This window comes from Pan paniscus, chromosome 18 (assembly GCF_029289425.2).
Source record: "Pan paniscus chromosome 18, NHGRI_mPanPan1-v2.0_pri, whole genome shotgun sequence".
Lineage (NCBI taxonomy): Eukaryota > Metazoa > Chordata > Mammalia > Primates > Hominidae > Pan > Pan paniscus.
This window is the reverse complement of record NC_073267.2, coordinates 96,596,044-96,620,312: the sequence shown is the minus strand read 5'-3', so window position 1 is coordinate 96,620,312 and position 24,269 is coordinate 96,596,044. Positions and strand designations below refer to the sequence as shown.

General features: G+C 49.8%; 1 long non-coding RNA gene across 2 annotated transcripts in view; it reads left to right on the top strand.

Annotated features, from left to right (window-relative positions):
• LOC117976316 (uncharacterized) overlaps positions 1 to 24,269 on the top strand; it is a 398,679-nt gene that overhangs the window by 290,395 nt on the left and 84,015 nt on the right. The window contains exons 5-6 of one of the 2 annotated variants that reach the window (XR_010110319.1): positions 9,552 to 9,845; positions 17,314 to 17,647. This is a non-coding gene — a long non-coding RNA (uncharacterized LOC117976316). The remainder of the gene's footprint in view (positions 1 to 9,551; positions 9,846 to 17,313; positions 17,648 to 24,269) is intronic. The other variant, XR_010110318.1, reaches the window with a different exon arrangement.

The following is a 24,269-nucleotide window of genomic DNA, read 5'->3' as shown; positions in this document are numbered from 1 at the left end:
TGCCAGCATAAAATAATTTCATGTTTGGAATTTACCCCCGCTTCAGTAGAGAGCCCAATAGTCAGCTACAGCCCATTGTGGCCACAGCCGAATGCTGGCCTGGGTTGGCCATATCTTCCTGCATTTCAAGAGAAGCCAGAAGTTTGAAATGGTTGGCGACATCTCCCATTTTTAGAAAAATGTGGCTCAAATTAAAAATAAAACATAAAACTAAACAAAGGAGAGCAGCAGAAGCTGCTCCGAGGTCTGGAGCGTGACCTCCGTGTGATGGGTTCTCCCTGGGAGGGCTTCTGGGAAGCCCCTCCTTCCAGGGAGGGGCTGCGGGTGCCCCGAAGCTGGGCCAGCTCTGGTCCCTTCCTCACCCCCTCTGCCCACCTCACCACTCACACAAAGGTCAGAGGGTGTCGGCCGCCCTGTCTCCAGATGCCATTACCATTGCCAGCTGTGGGCAGCGGCCACTACAAGTGGCTGGACCTGGGGGGCAGTGGCCTGGGAAAAGTGCCCTCAAGGGCGCAGTCCCCTTTCCACCATCCAAAGGGGATCACCCTGAGTTTGGATTGAGAAGTGTTGGCATGGGGATTTTAAAATCGCCCCTTAGATTGGCTGTGTTATTATTTTTGGCAATCCATGTCATTTGAAAGAATGGCCATTTCTTCTAGCTAACAAAAATGGCAACTGGGCGAGCAGGACCTGCCCGGGTGGAGGAGAGGTTGAGACCACACCCACATTGCGGTAAACCTGTGTCCAAGCCACCAGTTTGAAGGATATCCATTCCTGCAATTAAGGATTGGGGTGCATGTAGCAGCACTACCCGTAGGAACCCCAGCTGAAAGCAACTGAAATGCACACCACAGTAGAATGGGTGATTAAATGTGTCTATTCACAGCAGGGGACAAAACTGCACAGACTCCTGCCCTCAGGGACTTATGTTCTGGAGGGAGGACTCAGACAATAAAATCAGTAAGTAAAGTGCACAGACATGAACACATGGGGAGAAAATAGGTGTAGGGGGGATGGGTGTGGGGTCTGCATTGTAAATAGAGAAGTCACTGAAGGCTGCAGAGAGGGCAGCATTGTAAAAGTAAAAGCCTATGGAAGGGAAGATGGGAGCCATAGAGATATCAGGGGAAGAGCATGCCAGGAGAGGGAACAGAAAGAGCAAGAGTCTTGAGGCAGGTTGCTTATGGAGGAATAGGAGATGAGCCTGGCTGTGATGTGGTGAGTGGGAGCAGTGGAAGTGAGGGAGTTCAAAGGGAAAGGGGGAGTGGGGAGAGCAGAGAGCCCTGGGAGCCTGTAAAGACTTTAGCATTGACTCTGAGGGACAAGGGGCTGTGGCGGGGTTCTCAGCAGAGGGAGGGCCTCTTCTACTCAGGATTTACAAGGGCCACTGTGATTACTGGGCGAAGGGTAGTGTGCAGGTGGACAAGGCAGGGGAACAGGAAGACAGGAAGGAGGCCAACACAATGCTCCAGGGAGGTCCAGGCCGGAGGTGCTAGCAGCCTGGGCTGGGTGGCTGTGGATTTGCAGGTGGAAGAAGTGGACCCACCTGGGCAAGGCTGCAGCGTTGGGTGCACAGAACCAGGCAGTGGATGTGTGGGTGGGATGGATGCCAGTGGAGATGCCTGCTAGGAGGTTAGGCTAGAGACCTGAGCTCTGGACCTGGAAATGATCAGCTCAGACACTAGGTGAATGTCTGGGAGCTGTGGGGTAGGCCTGAAGTAGTACAAGGAGGAAGAAGAGGACCAGGGACCAAGCCCCAGGAAACATTCATATTTAAGGATTGGAAACGTGACCCCATGGGGGGAGTTACAGAGGTAGGAAGAAGCCAGGAGCTGAGTGACGGAACAAGGCCATTCTCACTCTGAGACCTTCAGTGGCTCACATCTTCTTCTCTTTTCCCTAGTCTGGAAGCTCCATGAGGACAGGGGTGAGTCCATCAAGTTCTCTGTTAGGTCCCCAGAACTGAGCACAGTACCTGCCCCGAAGGGGTGTAGCAGACCTTGTCGGATGAATATACGCCAATGTGGCTGATCAAAATAACAAGGCAATGACTGTCCATCAAGGTCTGGGGCTGGTGAGGAAGTAGCACGTGCATTCAGTAGGCTGCAAGTCTCAGCTCCTGCACACCGGGAGGCTCAGCGGCCTGTCACGCACGTTGGTGGGAAGGAAGGACAGCTAGTCCAGGCTCTGCCAGTGGTGCCAATGTCCCCCCATCTCATGCAGACACGGGCTCAGCCAGCCCACCGCCAGAGCCTCCCCTGCGGGAGCCACATCTGCTCTGCCTGTGTTCTTTCCCTGTTTTTTGCAAACTGTTTTTATTTTGCCATCCAAGAGACACAATTGGGACTTCTGTGTCAATGCAGATACGCGCCCTCCCCTCAGATCCTGGTTCAACATTGGACTCATAAGCCAGGCTAAGTTAAAAAAAGCAAAATGTGTCTGGCTTGATAGCTGGCTCTAAGTGCAATGGAAAAAGCCAAAAATAAACACTGTAAGTTGATGACATCCGTACCATCCGTGGGCACGGGGCCCAGGCTGGGGCCGAAGCGAGGGAACAGTGTACAGCCCAGCATCACGCACAGCCCATCGGGGCTTCCTAAGGCAGTCTCAGGGCCTGGGTGACTGTGAGGGTGCAGTGCTCTGTTACAGCCACCACCCTCCCTCGGGCACCAGGTACTGTGATGCCAGTTACTCAAGCCTCCTGCCTTTGTCTGCTTGCCAGAGAACCACTGCCCGGGACAGCCTGAATCCTCGGATTTTGTTTTCCTCCCTGGTATTTTTCTTGCCATCTGAGAGGTGCCAGTGCCCCTGTGGGGTGAGTTTTGAAAATGGCTTTGTCTGGACAACAGAAAGTCACAGACATGCTGATGGCATACGGTTACCTTGGTGACTAGAGAAGAGTTTGCTCTCCTAATTCCACAGATGAGGAAAGGATACTGGGAAGTCCTGCCTTTTACCTGCATGGCTGTTGCCGGCTTCGCCTCCCTGGGCACTCTCCCCCAGGTGTCCTGCGACTGCCTTTGGTTACCATTTTGGTGAATATTTTCTTGGAATCAACTTTGAATTGACATGACACCCTCTTCTTTGTCTTTTTACTCAACTTTATTCTAAACAGTACAATTATTTGTGTTGGTTATGGGATCTTTTTCTTAAAACACAGTATTATAAATACAAGACAATTGAAAATGTGAGAACATTTCTTGCATACCCCATGGGAAGCCGCCCCTGTGTCTATGTGATCCTTGTCTGGGGGCTGCTGCCCATGCGCCTCTGTCCCCCAAGCTTGGAGCCCTCTGTGCCCTCCCAGCCCCTGCAGGGGGTTGGGTGGGAAGGCGGTGCTTGGGTTTTGAGGAGGAGTTATCGATCGCATCCACCTCCTCAGGGAAATAGCCTGGGGTGCAGACTTTTATTTGGAACATGAAACATGAATTTCTTGAAATGTTTTAGACATTGTGTTGACATAAAATGCACACATGGAAAGGGCACAAACTACAGCCTGGCCCCGTAACCCCACGCCCAGTCTCATTCCTCTCCATGTGTGTTACACACGTGACTTCTACGTTTTGCTCACTGCTGCCTCCTCAGGGCCAGAACAGTGCCCGGTGTGCTGCAGGTTTTCAATACACGTTGGTTGAATACATGTGTCAATGGGTGGAGACTCAGTGGGGTCTCTGTCTCCAGCCTTGTTCCTTTCTAATCTCCAGGCCACTCAGGAGCCAACGTAACCCTTTGTCATGCAATGTGATCATATCATCTCCCTGCTGAAAATGCCCGAGTGAATTCACAATAGCAAAGACGTGGAATTAACTGGAATGCCCACCAGTAGATTGGATAAAGAAAATGTGGTACATGTATACCATGGAATACTACACAGCCAGAAAAAAGAATGAGATCATGTCCTTTGCAGCAACATGGATGGAGCTGGAAGGCCATTATCCTAAGCAAACAAACACAGGAACAGAAAACCAAATACTACATGTTCTCACAAGTGGGAGATAAACATTGAGTACGCATGGACACAGAGAGGGGACAACTGACACCAGGGCCTCCTGGAGGGTGGAGGGAGGGAGGAGGGTAAGGATCAAAAACCTGGGACAGGGTGTGATGGCTCACACTTGTCATCCCAGCGCTCTGGGAGGGCGATGGGGGTGGATCACCTGAGGTCAGGAGTTCGAGACCAGCCTGGCCAACATGGCGAAACCCCATCTCTATTAAAAATACAAAAAATTAGTTGGGCATACTGGGGCGCCTTTAATCCCAGCTACTTGGGAGGCTGAGGCAGGAGAATTGCTTGAACCTGGGATGGGGAGATTGCAGTGAGCCGAGATCACGCCATTGCACTCCAGACTGGGCTACAGAGTGAGACTGTCTCAAAAAACAAAACAAAACAAAACAACCTATCTGGCACTATGCTTATCACCTGGGTGACTAAATAAAATAATCTGTACAACCAACCCCCCATGACACACAACTTAACTATGTAACACACCTGAACCTGTACCCCTGAACATAAAAGTTAAGAAAGAAAAAAAAAAAGGCAACCTCAGGCAAATGTAAATGAAAAGATCATTCTATAAGCCTGACAAAGACACTAGGCATCTGTATAAAGCTAACTGCCCAACGACTATTAAAGAATTGCTGAATTGGTTTAAAATATATATACATATGCCTGAGCGACTCTCCTTGGTCACTGTGATAAAGGGCACCCCTGTAGGGTGCAACCCAGGGCTCCAACTCCCTCCCCTGTAGGCTGCGCTTGCGTGCTCCGCTCCTTCTGCTCTGGGTGCTCCCGCCCAGTCCTGGACATGCAGAGTCCTCCCCCAACACCTGCATGTGCTATTCCCTCTGTCTGGAATGCTCTTCCTCTGCTGGTCACCTGGCCAGCTCCATCAGGGCTCAGTTTACCTCTCCTGTCCGTGGGAAGCCTTTGCTGAGCCCCATCTACCCTGCCATCTGCCTCTTGCCCAGAGCACTGTGCAACTGCTCCCTTGTACCAGCCAGGACCAGCGAGGTTGGGCTGCAGTCACAAGTAAACCCTGAAACCTTAGGGACTTCATGCAACCCACATCTGCTTCTCACTCACATGGCATGTTCCAGAAAGCCCAGGTCCCTGTTCCACACCATTGTTAGGGACTCAGGCTGAAGGAGGCACCACTCCTGGGCACAGCAGGGAGCAAAGAGTAGAGAGAACTCATTCCTGCCTCAACTGCCCAGGATCCAAAGTGGCCCGTGTCACTGTTGCTCACAGTCTGTTGTCCAGAACTAATCACCCAGCTGCCTGCAAGAGAGGCAGGGAAGCATGAACTCCTTGTGTATCCTCAATAAAGTGGATATAAAGTGGAACGGTCTCAGCTGTACCCCACCACGGACTGTCCCATGTGACATTGTAGTTGCCTATTTACTTCTCTGCCCACCGCACACCCTAGACTGAAGTTCCTTACGTTCACAAATCTCAGGCTTCTCCTCCGTTTGACTCTTAGCAGCTAGCACAGTGCCCTTCTTGAAGGCCCATGAAGTTTCAGGGAGAGCCTATCACACGACCCGCCAGGCTGTAGAGCACCTCCAGGCTTCCACAGAGCCGACTCCCCTCGTGCGGCATGGCTGTGACGGATCTTTCTTCATCCATCTCCTCCCTCTGCCAAGTCATCAGAAAATGCTGAGCACCTATGGAAAATCCTGAACATACTCCGCCTGTTCTGCCTGGTTTTCATTTTATGTTGTGCTGGGTTTTTTTGGTACAATAAACAAGGTGAAAGCAAAGAAGTAAACAATGTGGGGTTTGAGGGGGTTTCAACAAATGAGCGCCACCTCGCTGTGTTCTGTTTTGAGCACGTGCATCCCTGGTTTACACTGAGAGCTGGAAAATGGCGCTTGGATGGCAGCCAGGTTTCCAGGGTGAATAAACACCTCCAAAGGGACAAATGTTTTTCACAGACTGTGAGTGAAATGGAGACTCAAATATTTAAAAATAAATATATAAAAAAGAAGAACGAAAAGAAAAGGCAAGGAGACCCTGCTGACCTTAGTTCCCAAATGAGCTAAAAACAAGTTTTTATAGTAATATTTTCTGCTTCCAAAGAAACAAAACTTCTTATTTTCACTACTCCCAGAATGAGTATTTCTGTATGTCACTACTCCCAGAACGAGTGTTTCTAAAATGTCATTTTTGAGATTGAACAAAGGGCTTCACCCTTTAAGCCTCAAGTTAGTCATCTGTAAAATAGGAATACTGATAATTCCTCACTCCCTGGGTAATTATGAGAATGAAATGACTTGTTATACAAAGGATATAGATCAGGGCCAGCATGTGGTGAGTTTCATATAACTGTTAGTCATCGCTGTCTTCATCATCACCATCATCATAATCACTGTAATCACCACAATCACCATCATGATCATCATCACCATCACCACCATCATCACCATCACCACTGTCATTATCATCACCTTCATCTCCACCATGATCACCACCATCATCTTCAGCATCACTGCCACCACCATCATCACCATCACCACCATTGTCATCATCACCACCACCATCATCATTACCACCATTGTCATCATCACCATCACCATCATCACCATTGCCACCACCATTATCATCACCGTCACCATCATCATCACCATCACCACTGTCATTATCATCACCTTCATCTCCACCATGATCACCACCATCACCGCCACCACCATCATCACCATCACGACCATTGTCATCACCACCACCATCATCATTACCACCATTGTCATCATCACCATCACCATCATCACCATTGCCACCACCAATATCATCACCATCACCACCATCACCATCATCATCACCATCACCACTGTCATTATCATCATCATCACCATCACCACTGTCATTATCATCACCTTCATCTCCACCATGATCACCACCATCATCTTCAGCATCACTGCCACCACCATCACCACCATTGTCATCATCACCACCACCATCATCATTACTACCATTGTCATCATCACCATCACCATCATCATCATCACCATTGCCACCGCCATTATCACCATCACCACCATCACCACCACCATCATCATTACCACCATTATCATCATCACCATCACCATCATCACCATTGCCACCACCATCATCACCACCATCCTTATCACCACCATCATCACCATCACCACCATCACCACCATCCTTATCATTACCACCATCATTATTATCACCACCACCATCATCACCATCACCACCATCATCATCACCACCATCACCACCATCATCATCACCATCATCACCATCACCCTTATCATCATCATCACCATCATCACCATATTCAGAAACCTGGGAATCTGGTGTGATTAGAAATCAGGTGAGCGGCCCAGCAAAGGGAAACTGGAAACCCAAAGTTGACTACAGGCTGAGTATGGAATTTCCTCTAGGCCTTAGTTTCCCCAACTGTAGAAATGGAGACAGCAAAACCTCGTGTCACTAGCTTAAGGGTGTTTGAGATATGGCTATGCAGTTACTATTTCCACGGCTGCAGACAGGAAGGTGTTAGCGCCATTATTGTTCATAGCAATGTTTATTTTGGAAAAGAGGGTCAAAGTGGGATTAGTTAATATATTTATAATCTGTATTTGTTCTCAATCTATTTATGGGCCCAGAAATGAAGGTGGTCTAGTTTTCTAAAATGCGAAACATTGATGATAAACAGAACCTCCAAACTGGGCAGTTTTCCATTACCCCTGGCCTTCGGTGAGTCTTTCCACCTACTTGGAATACCCCACCTCCCCGCTTCTTCTGACAGTTCCCACTCACCCTCCATGCTCAACACAGCCGCTTTTCGCTTACCAAATAGTCCAAGAATCTAAAACACGATCATCCCATCATTGTCCCTTCACACCCAGAAGTCGGGGTGGGGGGATTAATTTTCACAAGGGATGGTTGGGTAAAGCAGGGCTGAAGTATTAAAAAAGAGCCCATACCTTTCTGCCTAGCAATTTAATCTTAAAATTTACATTTTAAAAACTAAGAATTTGTCTTGGAGAAATAATCCAGTGGATTTGCATCAGGCACTGGCTCAAAGGATGATCACCCCAGCACTGTTTTGACAGCAGAATAATGGGAGACCATCAACATGTTCAGCTGAGGAGATGGCACGCTTGCATGCTGGAATACTAGGCAGCTATCAGAAATGTTTTTATAGGAAAAGAAAACACTTAGTAAAATAGAAAGATGCTATGATGTTTCAAGTGGAAAAAAGACAGGATTCAAAATAGCGACGGTGGCCTTACATCCTGTTGTCCCAGCAGGAGTATCTGACTCTTCCCCTCTCACTCTTCACACTCCCACTTAGGACCATGAAGTCCATGGTCACCTTCAAATTAGAATGCAGAGCAAGATCCCGTCTTCATGGAAAACATTGTCTGTACTTCTTCATAGAAAAATGAGCAGAAGAATGTGCTCCAGACGTTGGTGGTGGTTGCCGCTGGGAGCGGAGTTAGGAGCGGAGCTCCCAGATGGCCCATTTGGCTCCAAATAGCACTGCTTCCTGCCCGGTTTTTCCTGGTGTAATTAATCAGTTAATCACAGTGTCTTCTCTCACTTCCAAAGTGTCCCAATTTGGCTAATAAATTACATGGTCACCATAATTTTGAGAGATTCTTATGGTGCTTTTGCTCATCTCTATTTTGTGAGCGTTTGCCATCAAGAGAATAAAACCAGAAAAGTGTGGAATGCATCAGCCAAAGCACCACCTTCCTCAGAAAGAGTTCCCCGATCCTCCTGCATGAGACAGTCAAGGCTGAGTCCCCAGTGTCACTTCTTACCTGACACATGGCAGGTGAACGTTAAATGATGGTATTCACCAGAAAGTTGGAAAGCCTACCTCTAGGGCCAGGTGTGGTGGCTTATGCCTGTAATCTAGCAATTTGGGAGGCCTAGGCGAGCGGGTCACTTGAGCCCAGGAGTTTGAGATCAGTCTGGGCAACATAGCAGACTGCCTCTCTGTCTCTACTAAAAACAAAAAATTAGCCGGCTGTGGTGGCATGCTCCTGTAGTCCCAGCTACTCGAGAGGCTGAGCTGGGAGAATCACCTGAGGCCGGGAGTTTGAGGCTACAGTGAGGTGAGATGGTGCCACTGCACTCCAGCCTGGGCAACTGGAGTGAGACCCTGTATCGGAAAAAAAAAAAAAAAGAAAAGAAAAAAGAAAAGCCCAAAGCCCACCCCTAGCCACATGGATGACGCTGTCCTGCTAGCAACGGGAAGAAATTAAAACACTCCTCATGCAGACATAGAAAACATGCCTCCTCCAAGGAAGCCATTCCACTGGATGATGGGCAAGGCAGCCCACTCCCTCTGTGGGTGATATTTTCCTGGCTTTGTTTAGCTGGTGTTTGCACCCAGTGAGGACCCTCCATGTGGGAGAGGAAGAAATTGACCCAGGAACCAAGCCTGAGGCAGAAGCACCGAGTGTCCACCTTTGTACTGTGCAGAGCTGCAATGCACGCCTGTCTGTTTTTCCAGGGATTTTTTTCCACCCACCTTTGAACTACCTTGAAACAATAAAGTGTTCTCTTTTGACAGGCTGGCCTAATGGGAAGGTTGACCTGATTTCCACTCTCCTACCGAAAAGTGACAATGCAGCCGCTGGGCCAAGGAGGGACGTTGTGTGACCAGTTCAGAGGCAGGAGTTCACGCGGCTGCAGTGAGGAGGGACGTTGTGTGACCAGTTCAGAGGCAGGAGTTCACGCGGCTGCAGTGAGGAGGGACATTGTGTGATGAGTTCAGAGGCAGGAGTTCACGCGTCTGCAGTGACCCTCTGCAAAAGGAAGCAACTGGACATTTCCTCTACACATTGTCTCTTTTGAAAAGTTCCAAGTGAGGAATATTTGTACTTGATTGTTTTTCTTTCCTTGCATGCCAGCAAAAACGTACTCAGTTTAAGAGAAACGGAGAAAAAGCCTGGGTTATTAAATTTTAGCGGACAATCACGTTCAAGCCAAGAAAAGTGCCTGCTGACTTCCCCAGGCAGGGCTACCTCTGCCCAGCACCCATAACCACCCCAGATCAAGAGCCTGAGCACAGTTTTGGGACACAGATTTCAGGTCAAGTTGGCTCTCATGCCTACAACCCTTAGAATACTCCCTGTTACTTAGGCAGGGGATCTCTGTCTGATTTTACCTGGAAATCACTTGGAATACTCATAAAAATACTGAGCCTGGGCCTCGCAGGCCAACCTGAACCTCCAGGTGTATGTGTATGTGTGTGCGTATGTGTGTGGTGTGTGTATGTGTGTGGTATGTGATGTGTGGGTGGTGTGTGTTTATGTGTGTGTGATGTGTGTATGGTGTATGTGTGATATGTGTGGTGTGTGTGTGTGTGTGATGTGTGTGTATGTGTGTATATGTGTGTGTGATTTGTGTGTAGTGTGTGGTGTGTGTATGTGATGTGTGTGATGTATGTGATGTGTGTGGTATGTGTCCATGTGTGTTTATGTGTGTGTGTGATTTGTGTGTATGTGATGTATGAACGTGATATGTGTTGTGTGTGGTGTATGTGTGTGCATGTGTGCTTTGATTCTTCAAAAAATTCATCGAGTGACTCTAATATGCTTTTATTGTTATTTTTTTTAAGGTCACCAAGTGACTCTAACACGCAGCCAGGCTAGTATCACAGCTGCGGGCCTCAGTCCATTTGCAGGTGGCTTCTTGCTGCCAGCACCAGTGGCCCCATCCCATGGGTGTCTCTGGCTGAGGGAGCACGCTCAACCCACGCAGGGGCAGAAAGAGTTGCTGTAGGGTGGATGGCCCAGGAATAGCCTCCGCCAGCTTGGGTTGAAGGATCAATACCCCAGCTCCCTCACCGCTCATGCAGACCACCTGAGGGGTGCTCCCCACTGTCTCCAGGAAGCCTCTGATGGGTCCGAGTCCAGGTGTCCCTGGGGAAGCCTGACTGTCAGCACTCCCCACCGTGGCTTCCTTCCCTTCCCTGTCACACGTCCTCACGCTCCTACTAAGCTTCTTGGGATCCACCCAAATAAACTCCTGGCACTCAGTGTTCGTCTTGGGTTTGCGGACAGTCCCTAGAAGAAAACTCGACAGTTTCCAGTGAGCCTGCAGCACTGCACAATCTGGCCGCAGGGTGTCCCCTCCTGGGTCCCCTCCCCTTGGCCACCCGAGCTTCCTCTGTCTGCCTTGAGTGTCCAGTTTCATCTGTGCCTCTGGATGCAGTGCTCATCCAGACCATTCCTGTCCTTCCCCTCCCCTTAACTGTCTAAATCCTACACATCCTCAGACCCCAAGTAATACCCCTCTGTAGGGCAGCCTTCCTCAGTCCCCCGCCCATCCCTTTGGTTTCTCAGCATTGGAGCATCTGCCCAGACTTTCTTCCCTTGATGCCACCATTTCTGTCTGTCTCCACAGACACCATCTGTGTCCAATCCAGCTCACCGTTCTCCTGTTCTAACATACTTCACCTGCTCCCAGCCTGGCACTGGGGTGCTCAACCCTGGCAGCCCATGGGCATCCCTGGCAGCCCTTGAAAAAACATTGACCCCCTCAGTCCTGCCTCCAGATTCTGCTTTCTGGGGGTGCAGCCTGGATTTCTGGATTTCTAGTGCATAGCCCAGGCTGAGAAACCAGTGCTAGAGTCTCACCTCACTGACCTCCAACCACTCAAGCTCCTCTCTGATCTGTGGGCATGGCCAGTAGAGCCCACCTTGGGCCTCCGCACACACTGCTGCCTCTCCCCAGAATGCTGTTCTTGTCTCTTCCATGGGGATGGCGTTCCTTCATTTTTCCCTTCGGTTTTAAGTCCATCGTGAATTTTTGAGAAGAGCCTTCTCTGATCACCCCAGCAGTGCTCTGTTTCATCAAGCACTGGCCACAATCTCACAGTCTTGTCTGTTTGTTGATTTTCTGTCTTTCCCACCTGGAAGGTGAGTTCCAGGAGGGCAGGGATGGATGTCACTCACCATTGTGGCCTCATTTCCTGAATGAATGAATGAATGATGAATGGTAAATTATGGTTTATAGTGCTCCTGCTCTTAAAGGCACCCTGCCAGTTGCTTTGCAGGAGACCAGGCTGGTGGTCTCCACTCTTCTGTTTTTGTGATTCCAATACTCAATTCCAAGTCTCATCTAAAACCATCTTTTCTCTCCTGAACGGAATCCACGCCACCAGGCTCAAACCTGCCTCCTTCAGCAAGCCTCCCCAGGACCCTCCTCACACGTTCCCTGATGGCACATTCAGGCACACACATTTATTGCACACCAGCTGAATGCCAGCCACAGCGCTTAGGTGGGGATTCAGCTGTGAACAGCATCATCGGGGAGCAAGCCAGACCTGTGGTGCAGAACCACAGAGGCAAGGAGCCACAGCACCAGAGATTGGCAGGGACCATCCCTCCCATCACCCGTCTCCTGATCTAGATGGAGTTGGGTTGCTGAGTGGTACCTGAAGCATCCTAGTGCTCCTGTTCTCAAACCATTTTCTTGTGTGTGTGTTTTATTTGTTTTGTTTTGTTTTTTGTTTTTGTTTTTGTCTTTTTCTTTTTTTGAGACAGAGTCTCACTCTGTCACCCAGGCTAGAGTGCAATGGCGCGATCTCAGCTCACTGCAACCACTGCCTCCCAGGTTCAAGCAATTCTCCTGCCTCAGCCTTCCGAGTAGCTGGGATTACAGGGGCCTGCCACTGTGCCTGGCTAAGTTTTGTATTTTCAGAGAGACGGGGTTTCGCCATCTGGCCAGGTTAGTCTCGAACTCCTGACTTTGTGATCCGCCCGCCTCAGCCTTCCAAAGTGCTGGGATTACAGGCCTGAGCCACGGTGTCTGGCCATTTTCTTGTTTAAGATGAACTTTTGCTGCCTCTGTCTGCCTGGTGTTTGCACCCAATGCAAGCTCTCCATGTGGGAGAGGAAGAAATTGAGGAACCAAGCCGGAGACAGAAGCACCAAGTCTGCACCTTTGTACCCTGCAGGGTTGTGATAAACTCCTGCCTGTTTTCCAAGGATTTTTTTCTACTCACCTTTGAACTACCTTAAAAAAATAAAGTGCCCTCTTTTGACAGGCTGGCCTAATAGGAAGGTTGTCTTCCTTCTTTTTGGAACTGCTACAGAATTTCTCCCAGGCCACAAAGCTACAATGTGGGACTTTCCTTACTTAAAACGTGACTGCCGTTTTCATAGTCAACAATTCCATCCAGCACAAAGGCAAGAGAAACTGATGAGTCATGGCCATCTTTAAAGGGAAACGAAAAAACAGGTGGAAAGTAAATATTTAGAAAGGAAAGGAATAGTTCTCATTCTCATAAAAATGAGGGAGGAAAATGCCATATTGTATATTTCTTCTTATGTTCATAATCCTTTTAACCAAGGGTGCTGACAAGGAGCATTTGTATAGAAATCTTAGATGCTCTGAAGTCAATGCTTACTGCCTGTCAGAGAGACGCTTCGTCTGACCTAATACATCACACACTCTCACACTCATACACTTTTACAAATACTCACATATTCACACACATGCACATACTCTCACATATTCACACAGACACATTCTCACACCCCCACAAAGCTCACACACTTACGCACTCACCAAGCCTATGTCATCCCCCCTGTTTTTGCAGTCTCTAAAAAGCTGCATATACCAAAATGAGCAAAATATGTGAGCTATGAAATCCACCTTGTTGAAAGGCTGGGTTTTATTGGTCAGCTGGTAAATGAAAGCACATGGTGGAGAAGTGCTACGTTCAGGAACACGCTGCGACTGTATTACTCCCGGCTTTATTGGTTCATCTCTAATCGGAACCAGCTGGTCATAAAGAATAGAGTTCATGGGAATCCACCCTCTGTTGAAAGCCAGGCCAGGGTGGATGCTGGAAGCTGATGAGCACAATGAAAACAGCTGTAATTGACTTGTGAGGTCAGGCTCTGGGTAAAACTGGGGGACAGAGGTGACGCTACAGCTGGTGCATAAAATGCTGGGCTCCTGGTTACCCATAATTGTGTAAAGAGGAGCTGAAGAGAAAAGCGTCCAAGTCTTAGGAAGCTCCTCCCAGAAGAGTCTGCTGCTGCCGGCCTGCACCCGGCAGCTTCAGAACCACAGAATCACTCTGGGCTGCTTGTTGACATGAGTCACAGTAATTATAAGGTTGACACCCGTGATCCTGATGATGATGGTGAGGATTACAGTGATGATGAAGATGAAGATGATAATGATGGTGATGAAGATGATGATGGTGGTGGTGGTGATTAGCATAATGGCAGCAGTCAGAAACTCCAAACAGGCTCCATGAAGCACCAGGAAAATTTCTGTAGCAAAGCCTTGCAACTTTCTTCTTCTTCTTCTGTTTTTGTTTGTTTGTTTGTTTGTTTGTTTGTTTGTTTTGAGGCAGGGCCTCGCTCTCTCTTCCAGGCTAGAGTGCAGAGGTGCCATCATAGCTCACTGCTGCCTTGACCTCTTTGGCTCAAGCAATCCTCCTGCCTCAGGCTCTGGTGTGTATCACCATGTTTAGCTAATTAAAAAAATTTTTTTTGAGCAGACAGGGTCTCACTATGTTGCCCAGGCTGGTCTCAAAGTCCTGGGCTCAAGTGATTCTCTCACCTCAGCCTCCCAACATTTATGTTGGGATTACAGGTGTGAGCCACTGAGCCTGGCCAAAGCCTTGCAGCTTTAATGCTGCAGGAGTTGTAACCTTGACAACAAAATTGAACAATTTTCATTTTTCCTTTGTGATTTATCTATTTTAAACACTTTTGCACCCCTAAACAAGGAAACTGGCCTTTGAATTCTAGAAATGGAACATATACATTTGCCACCCCCATGCCTCTTCCTGTCTCTAATCAGTCCAGTGGGTCCACCCTTTGGAAAATTGTGATGTGTTAGGAGGGCCTGCAGGACATTTTTAGTGCCTGACAACATCCTACCTCTTCCTCTCCGTATAGGATTGTGTGATATGCACCTTGTTCAATACTTAACATTTCAGTTAATTTTTTAAGTTTATTTTTTATTTTTTGAGATGGAGTCTTGCTCTGTCACCAGGCTGGAATGCAGTGGCGCGATCTTGGCTCACTGCAACCTCTGCCTCCTGGGTTCAAGCGATTCTCCTGCCTCAACGTCCCAAGTAGCTGGGACTACAGGTGCGTGCCACCATGCCCAGGTAATTTTTGTATTTTTAATAGAGACGGGGTTTCACCATGTTGGCCAGGATGGTCTCGATCTCTTGACCTCGTGATCTGCCCGCCTCGGCCTCCCAAAGTGCTGGGATTATAGGTGTGAGCTTTTACAGATAGATTTTTGAAATAATTTTGCAAATATTTTGAGCTCTGGGGGTGGGTTAGAGTTGGGACCTCCATCTACACTCTGGCTACGCTTCTTTTCTCCAGGCCCAGGTCAGGCAAGTCTCAAGCACACAGTCTGAAGGCAGCTTCACATTTCTTCTGAACACAGGCTGTCATCCCAGTGCTGGAAGTCAGTGAGATCAAGCTCATCTGCGATTCTTGGAGATGCTGAAGCCAAAACAATGCCAGGCTTCTCTCTTCCAACTTCATCCCTTCACTTCCACTGGCCCCACAGTGAAAGCACCAAGCTAATGCGCATGGATCAAGTTCCTTCCTCCCCTGGAAACATTAGCTGCCTGAGGGCAGGGGCTTTCACTGTCTCATTCTGTGACACATCACTAGCCTGACTCAACCCATGTTGGTGTTAGCAGTCTGTATCCTGCTCACTAAATCTATTTGGGGAAATTACTGTCCACAACCATCCAATGGCCTCGCTTCTCCTTGGCAGTGATGATGATGTTGGTGATGGTGGTAATGATCGTGATGATGGTGATGGTGATAATGATAGTGATGGTGATGGTGTTGATGGTGATGGTGATGATGGTTATGATGATGATGGTGATGACGGTAATGATGATGGTGATGATGTTGATGGTGGTGATGATGGTGATGGTGGTGATGATGGTGATGGTGATGGTGGTGATGATGGTGATGTGATAGTGATGGTGACAGTGATGATGGTGATGGTGATGATGATGGTGATGATGATGATGGTGATGGTGTTGATGGTGATGACGGTAATGATGATGGTGATGGTGATGATGGTGATGGTGATGGTGGTGATGGTGATGGTGATGACGGTAATGATGATGGTGATGATGGTGATGGTGATGACGGTAATGATGATGGTGATGATGGTGATGATGATGATGGTGATGGTGATGATGGTGATGGTGGTGATGATGGTGATGGTGGTGATGGTGATGTGATAGTGATGGTGACAGTGATGATGGTGATGGTGATGATGATGGTGATGGTGATGGTGGTGATGATGGTGATGGTGATAGTGATGGTGACAGTGATGGTGGTGGTGATGGTGACAGTGATGATGGTTATGGTGGTGATGATGGTGGTGATGATGATGGTGATGATGATGATGATGGCAGTAATGATGATGATAATGGTGATAAGTTTTTTCATTTTTATTACCATGACCATTACTAGAACTAATGAAGTAAGTTAATCTGTAGTCACAAGGGTTTCCGAATATTTCCAGCAGCAAGCCCTCTTCTTTTCTATATGTCCTCACCCTAAATTGTGGAAGATGTTATAAAGAAGCTCATTGTCTGTCTCTGATCAGTTTGGGTCCAGGAAGGAAATGCCCTGAGGCAGATGGAAAGAGAAGTCTGTGTGTCCTGGAACAGAGGCTTAGCTGAGGGGAGCAGTGAGACAGGCCAGCACTTGGAAGCTAAGGAGCACCCCCTGCCCAGCCACTTGGGGTCGGCTTCTCCTTCCCCACACATGGCACACACACCTGCCAGCTGGCCTTTGCTTTGCCAGCCTTTGTCCTGAAATGCCCTTTGTCCTTTCCGCCAAATCATGCTGCAGGTTGAAACTAGGTCCAAGTGCATCGAGCTGTCACCATGTGCCTAGAACAGTGTCCCATTTCATCCTCTCAATAACTCTATGACATAGGGAAGGTAGGCACATGACCTCCATTTCACAGATGAGGAAAGTGAGGTTTCCAGAAGGGAATTCATTTGTCCAAAGTCACCCTGCTAATATTCAGTAGACCCCACAGTCCCCTCTCCCCATGGGCTTTTTGAGGCACCTTTAGGTTTCTTGGAACCGAGTTCAAAAACCACTGACCTTGTCTCTCTCTTACGGGCTTTTCCAGCCTGTGATGTGGTTATTTTTACAACTTTGGTCCTCTCTTTTGGTCCTGAGATGGTAAGAAGTGGATGAAATTCAACACACCCTGTACCCAATAGGGCTTACCAGTGGCTTTGAAGGCAAAATGTTTTCTTTCGTAAATCTAGAATTTAGAAAATAAATTCTTCCTCCCCACAGGCAGATGCTGACCCACCCACTAAAGCTGAGGCCGAAGGAAATTCTCCGATGACAAGGCTCTGCAGGTGCCATACGGAGCGAGTGCTTTTCAGGCAGCTGGCGGAGCCCAGAGCAAGCTTCCCCCAGAGCATCCGAAGGGGCCACTTGGCTGCAGTCGCCATCGCGAGAACAACAGGAAACTGAGCAGGGGCTGCTGTCGTCCTGGGCAGGACAGCTCTCCATTTCCCTTCAGGCCTGGCATTGTTTTGCTGATGGAAGAAAAGTGGAATGGGGCGTGATCACACTGCCGGCTCAGCAGCTGGAAAGCTCATGTGTTTGCTTAAATGTGCACAAGGTGAGGTCCCTCTGTGCCGCTGATCCCCGCCCCCTCTCACCACAGGGTGTTTTCTGATCACCAAATGTATGTTGGTTAGAAGACTTGGCAGTTCTCTGGCCCCAGAGGTAGAGCTAGAAGTTGACGCAGAGTCCCAAGTGGCAACTCTGTTGTCTATGCTGTCTGTTGGTGATGATGGGCCGGGCGTCCCAGGAGGAAGATGACTTTCCAAGGTCCCTTTCTGAGGCGGGATGGTGCAGGGGAGACACTGGCAAGGAGAATGAGGGTTGGGGGAGCTCCGGGGCTCCTCTGCTCCTGAGTGTCAGTGGAGGGTGGACATTGACCAGACCAAAGAGTCTTTGAAACAGGGTCATGGGCAACCATAACTGCATTCCAAGAGGCCCAAAAGACGAAAGGCCCAGGAGACCCCCAAGAATGAGTGTGTGATGAGCAGCCAGGCCCTAATCACCCAAGTCCTGGCTTCGAGAGGGGAGGGGTGGGGCACATAGTATTTATCAGCATTGTCATTAGATTAGAGCACTAGTTATCCAATCTCCATAAGGTTAACAATCTCTGGGGAGCTTTCTATAAAATGCTACTTCCCCCTCCCAACTCCAAGGTTCCACGCCAGTCCATCTGGAAAGGGGTTTGGGAATCTGCATTTTAACAACATCCTGTGTGTTTCTGGTGTGGCGGTGAGTGGGTCACATTCTGAGAGACAAGGTCTTAGAGCAGCGGTTCTCAAACTCCAGCACCCTGAGGCCCCCTGCAGAGCATGTTCACCCCCAGATGGCTAGACTCTGGTTAGTGTCTGATTCAGCAGGTCTAGGGTGGGGCTCCAGAACCTGCATCTCCAACAGGGTGTCAGGGGAGGCTTTGCTGCTCTTCCCAGCACCTCCTTTAAGAATGACTCTTCTTTCTTGGAAAAAAAATATCAGTTTGGTCATGTCAACGTCTCAAAGTCAGGGGAAACAGGCCTTCACCATTTTCTATCCCCCAGCCCAGCAGACTCATCTCTGGCTGATTATGTTTGCCTTGAGAGTTTTTAAAAAGTTCTGTTGATGTTTTCATCTGGGTGAGGTGCCAGCTACATTTCTAAAAGCCACCCTCCCCCAGGGGATGCTAAGGTGCAGCTGGAGCAGAGAATCCCTGTCCCACTGTGCCTGACACAGTGCAGGCAGCCAAGTTTAGTTTTTATATCAGTATTTTTTGAGTGCCCACTGCAGGCTTTCATTGATATTTATTGAATGCCTACTGTCTTCCCAGTACCTGCAAGAGGCAGTGGAGGTGGGAGAAAAAGGGACCTGCCCAGTCCTCAAGCAGTTCACAGCCCACTGGGATGACAGATGTGCAAGGCACCCAGGTAGGAGCTCCAGGTGAAAAATGGCAGGTGCCCTAGGACCACAAAGCAGAGAGAAATGATTCAGCTGAAGGTGAGGCAGGGTGTGAAAGGTTCCAGGAGAAGGGAAAATCTGAGCCTGTTTCAAAGGACGGCTCAGGAAAAGGCAGGCTGGGATGGCTCAATTTCAGGCTGCTGGGACGGCCACACAGCGACAGCATCCTGAAACATCACAGAGCATTCCACGAACTCTGGGCAGGCTGGGGTCACTGGAGCATGAAGCATGAGGCAGGAGTGATGGAGGATGAGGAAGGAGATGAGAGCTCATCAGGAGCATGCATGTTTAGATGTAAACTGCCTTCGGAGCATCAGTTATGATTCATTTGCCCTGATGGAGAGATGGAGGTTCAGTGACGCATAGCAAGCCATCAGCCTTGGTGCAGCCGCATGGGGACCCGATCGTTGCCCCTCCCAGGCAGGGAAGCACAGCCCATTGAGGCTGTTTCTATAAAAAGCACGACTCTAACTCCTTGCTAGGAGCTTTTGGCGCTAGGATTCCTGTTGGAATCCCAGTGCCCTTCTCCTAGGAATGAATGGGAAGAGTTGGGGAGCAGGCTGCTTGCCAGGAGAGCTGGTCTGTGGTCCTGTTCTCTGGTCTCTGGTCCTGTTCCAGCCGTTCATTCACTGGGTCATCTTAGATGAGTCTCTTCTCATTGCTGCCTATAAAGTGAAATTGGGCAGAAAATCTGAAGACCACTGTAGGTTGTTCCATTTTAGCAAGGTGTCTCCTGGTGCATCAATGCATGAATGGAAGCAGTGCTGGGAGAGGGAAGCTGCAGACCCCCCAGGCTTCCTTTATGTGCCAGGCCTCCCTTTACATGCTCTTGCCGGCTTGGCAAAATTCCCTTCCTGCCGTGTCCTTGGACAAGCCCTAAACACCAGGTAGCAAAGTGCAGGCAACGTCCCTCAGCGTGAGCCCCGTCCTCAGCTCCACAGCTTCCAGCCAGGATAGATCCCCAGGTCACAGGCCCTTGAACAGAAATCAGTCTATTCAACGACATTTTGGAAATTAAGACCAGGCCCTGGCTCCTCAGGGAGGAGTGAGAAGCCCGTGGGGTCTGCGGCCTCTTTCTCACGAGCTGCCTCCATTCACAAACTAATGTGCCAAGAGACAACTTGCTAAAGTGGAACGGCCTAGAGTTCCACTAGAGATCCCATGGTGGTCTTCAGATTTTCTGCCTAATTTTGTTGGAACTCCAGATTCAGAGGCAGGCAGGCCTGGACATGGAATCCTGGACTCCCAGCTGCACTCTGGTGAGAAGATGCTGGGGCTTCACCCCTGAGCTTCCCCTCCCTCGTGTGCAGATCCTATGCCCACGCAGCTACCCCATGCCTCACACCCATTGATGGCTTCACACTATTCTTAGGACGAAAGCCTGGTATTGATTCAGCACTCCATACAAAGTGGTGGCTGCCATTGGGATTCTTTGGAGAGTGGCCCCAGGCATCTCCCTCAACCTCACTGGCCCTCAGTCTTCTGTGCTAGGAGGCAAGGAAGGCCTGGTTCCTGCATATTCCTCCAGGTAACTGGGATAAACACATGGGAAACTGATGGGAAAGGCTTGGGACACCATGATGACCCAGACCTTGTGGATAGGGCAGGCCTCGGGGGCTTCCTTTATATGTCGAGCCTCCCATCACGTGCTCTTACCAGCTTGGCAAAATTCCCTTCCCGGCACATCCTCAGACAAGCCTGGAACACCACGAAGCAAAGCGCAGAAAACGTCCCTCAGAAGGAGCCCCATTCTCAGCTCCACAGCGTCCAGCCAGGAGAGCTCCAGGGCTCCTAGAGAGAAGCAGGATGAAGTTCCAGTAGGATGCGTAGACCCTTCAGGGTTAAATTCTGTCTTCCTTGGAAGACTCGGAAAGGCAGATGATGTAGCCAGCGGAATAAATACAGCCAAGTTGCCCGGTTCTTTTGGTTGGGTACCAGTGCCAAGAAAAAGCAAAGATTCTTTTGTCCCCTCGAGGTCCATTACTTTCTCTATCGGTGCTACCTCCTCCATTCCTCCCTTAGCCCACAGTTTCAGTGGGATTATCCCCTGTGTCCTGCATCCAGCCCTGGCCAATCGGAGCCTTTCACCACTCAGATCACAGTCGCCAGTTCCCATATCAGCAACTGGTCCATGTGGGCCGAGAAGACTCAGTTCCAGGGCTTCGGTTGGAGCAAATGGGAAGCAGGGGCTGCCTCTTTCACTGAGGTTGCTGGGAGAATGAGACACAGGCCTGGGGCTGCCACCTGGCCCACCCTGATCATGGAACCCCAACAGAGGAAAGCAAAACTGAGGGCTGAAGTGGCCCAAATGGAACCCTGCTGACTTGTCTGAGTCCCCAGATCCAGCCCTACCTGAATCCAACAACAGGAGTTTTCAGTTCCACAAACCAATCCATTCATTCCTTTTCTTAGGTACGTTTCTGTCACTTTCAATCAACAGAGTTTGAGAAATACATGCAAATGATGATGAGAAGAGAAGAGATGCAGAAGGATGGATTCCCATCTGAGTGGGCAGCCGGACTCCAGGGCTGGCATGCAGCTGTGTGTCCATCCACTGGTCCACTGGCAGGTGCACTCTGCCTCCTCCCACTCTGCTGCGTGTTGCAGGGTGGCTCAGGGCTGCACTCCAGTCCCCCCATGTCTGCTGGCTTCCAGCTGGTTCAGCCAATAAGGGACCCTGGGGACAAGCAGAGGTAGGAGGAAGGGAGGAGCCAGGGTGTTCTCTCTCCTCCTCCTCCTCGGCGACAGGCACTGTCTCCCCTGCAGCACCAGTGCCCCAGCAACCAGGGCCCTGATAAGCACATCTGCAGGGTGACCCTGCACTGCCTCCTCCCTCTGCCCCGGCTCTGGCTGGTGTGATGGGGGAGGCCTTCGCTCCCGCTCACCTGTGGGTTTCTCCCTGTCCCTCGGTCCGTTTCTTAGCAAAGCCATCAAATATGTAGCCAATTCCCTGCATTAAATTCTCTCTGTTTTCAATATTCAGAATGTTTTCTCCTTTTCCTGTTTGGACTCATACCAATACAAACAGCAAGTAGGTTTCCACTTATGTCATAGGAATAGGAAGCACAGAAACAGCGAGGGAACAACAATAAATTCAGAGCTACGGGAGCCAGTGTGAGGCTAGACCAGGCAGGGCCTTACTCACCACAGGGGTGAGTGTGAGGCTAGACCAGGCAGGGTCTTACTCACCACAGAGGTGAGTGTGAGGCTAGACCAGGCAGGATCATATGTGCCACAGGGGTGAGTGTGAGGCTAGACCAGGCAGGGTCTTACTCACCACAGGGGTGAGTGTGAGGCTAGACCAGGCAGGATCATATGTGCCACAGGGGTGAGTGTGAGGCTAGACCAGGCAGGGTCTTACTCACCACAGGGGCGAGTGTGAGGTTAGACCAGGCAGGGCCTTACTCACCACAGGGGTGAGTGTGAGCCTAGACCAGGCAGGGTCTTATGTGCCACAGGGGTCAGTATGAGGCTAGACCAGGCAGGGTCTTACTCACCACAGGGGCGAGTGTGAGGCTAGACCAGGCAGGGTCTTATGTGCCACAGGGGTGAGTGCGAGGCTAGACCAGGCAGGGTCTTACTCACCACAGGGGTGAGTGTGAGGCTAGACCAGGCAGGGTCTCACGCGCCACAGGAGGAGTTTGGGTACCAACTTGACGCAGTGGGGGCCCCTGGTCAGAGGGCTGGGTAGCACCACCAGACAGTCCTCAGGAGGGGTCACGTGTGACAGGATCTGGGACACATCCTGAAGTGAGGACCTGACTTCTACAGGCCAGCATGTGCTGTGGGCTTGGAGAAATGTGATCCAAAACTTCCGAGGGTTCCTTCTCACTAACTTGCGGATTTCAAAGGACAATCTTGGAGGAACTCTTCGGGGGCTCTTTCAGCTCCTCAAGTGAAACGGAACACTGTATTAGGGTTTGGGTGACTCCAGGAGCCAGCGAGGCGGAGGGGCCAGGGACTTCGGCGGAGGCAGCAACAAAGAGCCCAGTGACCCAGCAAAGCCTGAAGCAGCCCAGACATGAAAGGCATATGCTGGAAAAATTAGCTCAGTGTTTGCTTTGGGAACCAGCCTGACGGCTCTTAATCCAGTGGGCGTTATATATTCCAACTCACGGGACGTCCCAGATCTCTCGGCGGGACGACAAAGCGCCATTTGTGAGGTTTCATCCATGCCCTGGAGGGCGCCTGCCACCCGGCCACTCACTCCCAGCAGCAGAGCGGAGCTAGAGCAGCCATGGGCCTGCTGTCCATGGACGGTCAGCCTTCTCCTCGAGGCCTGTGCCACGGCTGGTTTTGTGTTGACCTTTCCCTCTTACCCACTTTAGAAAGACGAAAGGACTATAGAAGTCACCAGCCGGGCGCGGTGGCTCAAGCCTGTAATCCCAGCACTTTGGGAGGCCGAGGCAGGTGGATCACGAGGTCAGGAGTTCAAGACCAGCCTGGCCAAGATGGTGAAACCTCATCTCTACTAAAAATACAAAAAAAATTAGCGGGGAGTGGTGGCATGCGCCTGTAATCCCAGCTATTCCGGAGGCTGAGGCAGAGAATTGCTTAAACCTGGAGGGGCAAAAGTTTCAGTGAGCCAAGATCGCGCCACTGCACTCCAGCCTGGGCGACAGAGCGAGACTCCATCTAAAAACGAAAAAAAGTCGCCAAGCCCCGGAGTGGAAAATGCATGGAGGGTCTGTTTCTTAAAAAGGCATCTATTAGGTTGAGTAGGTGAGAGGAAGGATGACTTTGGCTCTGGAAGGAGAGCCTGGGTCAGGGAGAGCAGGCATAGCTTCAACGAATAAGACACAGAGGCAGGAACCGCTCTTCTCCATGAAATATATCAGTGGAATCAGAGCACACACAGGCACACATGCACACACATGAGCACATGCAAAGTACACACACGCATGAGCACACATGCATACACAGGCACACATGCACACCTGGGTACACATGCACACACACACAAAGCACACATGAACACACACACGAACACACATGAGCACATGCAACGCACACACGAACACACACGAACATGCATGCACACATGCAATGTACACATGAGCACACACACGAACACATGAGCACACACGTACACACACGAGCACACATGAACACACAGGCACGTGCACATTTCACTTATCAGAATTTGATTATTGTATGTGCTTAAAAAGAAATTATGTTCTAAATTCCTTTGCCTTCCCTCCTGTTTTAAGAAAACAGCCCCGGGAAAAGGGACCCTATGGCTAACATTC